Source organism: Fulmarus glacialis, unplaced genomic scaffold (genome assembly GCF_000690835.1).
Source record: "Fulmarus glacialis isolate BGI_N327 unplaced genomic scaffold, ASM69083v1 scaffold38333, whole genome shotgun sequence".
Taxonomy (NCBI): domain Eukaryota; kingdom Metazoa; phylum Chordata; class Aves; order Procellariiformes; family Procellariidae; genus Fulmarus; species Fulmarus glacialis.
In genome coordinates, this window is record NW_009202984.1 from 256 (window position 1) to 3,663 (window position 3,408).

Here is a 3,408-nt window from a genome sequence, read left to right on the forward strand (position 1 = left end):
AGATGCTGCAGGCAGAGTTAGAAGTCCGCAGCACTTTTGACAGGCGACCTTTGCAAACTATATGGTGCTTAAAATAAAACGCTGAGCTTAAGGGCGCTCAGCATCTCTGATTTAGCCTTGCTGTCCCTTACGGAGAGGAACTACTGCCATGTGCTGTGCCTTCCCGCCCTTGGCGTTTTCTTTTTCCGACTGGCACATTTTAAGCTCCCTGATAAGTCTTTCACGTCCGTCTTTGTTGACGTGAGGACTTTGCCGCGGAGCTGTCTTGTGTCACGGATGCTCACGGTGTCCCTCTCCCCCTCCCCCCTTTTATTTGCCTCCGTTCACCTAAGTACATTTCGCACTGCGAAATGTAGGACTCCTGCACTAATTGCAAGATACTTCAGAATTTGGTATGGAAACAAACGGTTATGAGGTGTCCCATTTATAAATAGGTATGGTTCAGTGTGTCCTGTTTTGAAAAATTGCATTGCTTCCTATAGCTGTGAGTGACTTTATGTAGAGAGGCATCCCTCCTACAAAAGAGGGATCAATAATAGCAAGTTATAAAATGTATGTGCTCTTAAGTTCTTGCTGGGAACTATACAACTCTTGGCATACCTTCTGTGCTCTTTCTGTATGCCACACGCATTGCATCTTGCATAGGCACGTTCTTCCTCGTAAGAATTTTGTCTGATGGAGGCAGATGTTAGACGATTGATAACTAGAAGAGTTTAAAAAGAAAAAAAAACAATGAACAAAAGAAAAAAAAATTGCTAGCCTTACTTCAGTCTTCATCTTCTCACAGCACACAGAGATAGACTGACACATGCCCATTACGTGCCTCCTTATCTATTGGAAATAAAAAAAAAAAAATGCTGACAGAGCTGAAGTGTTGGCCTTCATATTAGTCTTTCTCAGACATTATTCATATTCATTCCGAGAGCAGCTTTTGTAATTAAGAAAAAAAAGGCCAGGGAACAGCTTTAATGAAAGAACCATGAGAAAAAGGGAGCAATTACTATGTTTGTATGGTCGTTAAGGACCTGGCAGCCCCTACACAGATCTTCTTGTACAACTTTACCAGCACATTACATTAATAAATTGCTGACTGTTGTACCAGGCTTTAACAGTGTTCTTTCTGAACTTATAAATAGTAACAATTTACTTAGTAGTTGCCTGTTTCTTTCAAAATACGTTCCTTCGGATACTTTTAAAATGTCCCCTAAGGGTAGTTGTTTATTGGTTTGGAAGCCGCTTAGTGGGTCTTGGTAGCTGTGACATTTAAAATTAAAAAACAAAACAAAAAAAGATTGGGGAGGGGGAAGTAGTGACTAGTCTTAAGTACTTACTATCTTGGTTTCTTGACAGTCTTGAAGCACAGGGTCATTAAGGTAGAATGCTGTAAACTTAGTTATGCTGGACACATTGCACCAGAACTATTGTGTGAGCATCCTGAGCTGTTTTCCAGCCATGACAGAAATAACCTCAGGCACTATTTCCCAGTAGTGGAGGCAGTGGGGCAGGGCCTGTAGCTCCCTGGTTTGATTTTGTTTAGGAGGCACTAACACTCACATCTTGCCACTTTCTAGGGAAGCAATATCTTTGGTCTCACTTAATCAATATAATTAATGTGGTGGTTTTTTTTTTTTTTTTCCTCCATTTATAGCTAATATATGATAGTTTTGCCCAGTATCTGGTAACAGAGAAGGGTTATGACAAAGACTTACTGACTCTAGCTCCAGACAGCTTAGACTTCTGGTGAGTACGCTGAAAATAACAGAAACTTTCTTTATAACTTCCTCTATGCTGTAACTTTTACAAAGCTTGGAAAACAGCTTCTCTTGTTAGACGGTTGTTGTTATGATTGTCAAGCCGAATGGATAAATCCAAAATTACAGTTTTAAATACTTGTTTGAACAAGTATTTGATATGAGATAGTTCTAACATAGTATTTGGAAGAGAGAACTGAGTATACAAGCTTGCTTTGTCTGTGCTTCTAGCTGTCTAGATGCAAGCTTTTTAGTCTGATTTATTTTATGTATCTCCTTTGTCTTCTACCTTCAATACTGGTAAATCCAGTAACCATTAGAATTTAGTCGGTTTGCTTTCCACAGATGAGTGTTTGTGTGAGGCAGAGTAATCCCAACAGCCTTCTGAGGAACCGAGGAAAGGTGACATGCCAGGAGGTAGCCCTTGGCTGGCACATCAGGCACAAAGCTGTGATGCAAAAGGCTGAATGCAAGTTGTTGCTCAGTGGTCTCAGGGCAGGAGCTTGAACGTGAATCTCTGATCTTCCAACTTCATAGGCTGTTGTCTGGGTTGGGGGAGTGGGGACTAGAAGGCCAGGTTATCACTGATTTTTTTAGGAGACACAGAGGTTTCTCATATTTTGAGACCTCTGAAGCATGAAATCGTTTGTTAAGGTCTAGATACCTCGGCCTCGGTCCCTTATTGGAGCTGGGGGTTCATTAACATGGACCTGCGAGCCCGCAGTGCTGGTAGCCGTGTGTCAGTGCTACTCACCCAGGTGTCATTTGTGAAAGGCTGGTGTGTGCGTGCTGCCTTCATGGCATATCTTCTTTCCTTTGGGTAGCTTATAACAGAGGATGAAGGTGGCCTTACTTTTTCAGTCTCGTTTACTCGTTATTATTCTAGCCATTGAACTCTGAATTAATTTTTCAAACAATCTAAACGAACGTAGATTCAATTATCTGTAAGGTACAGATTTACTAGGAGAGTTAGGAACTCTTGTTGCATGTCTGTCCTACGCTGTCAACTCTTCACCTTGTTAGCGCTGGCTAGCATGGCAATGCTTCTGCTTCACATGTTCCTTAGAGATGCAGTTGCCCCATTTAGAATGATGTTCTACCCCTCTCTCCCTTAGTAATTGATGTTGTCAGCCTAGTAATAGTAAGTAGGGGAGTTGCCACCAAGAAAAAACATACTTCTTTAATAGAAGTGGCTTAAATATCACATGTCTTGTATATGTTTGGGCCTTAATCCTCCAACCTTATCTATATGAATAGTCACTGAACTCACTGAACAATGGAACTGGATTTATTTAGTAGGAATTTGCTATGTAAGTGAAATCCAGTCCTCATTGTAGTAATATGTATTTGCATATATAGAGCATTGTTCAAACATGGAAGTATTTGAAGGGTTGTGGTTTTGCTGCTTTTGTGTAGCATCATTGTATAGCTTCTGCAACCGCATTTCACTATTCTGATATATAACAAAGCATTCCTCTGAAAGCATTAATTGTTTGTTTCTTCCTTAAAATTAAATTATTCTTAGTTGTAAAGGCTTGTTGTTGGACATTGAAGAAGGAAACTTCCTGAAGCTTGCAGAAGATGGAACAGTTTTAAGGTAATATTGACAATACATCTATATTGTTAAACTAACACCAAAATTTTATCCTCCTGCTGA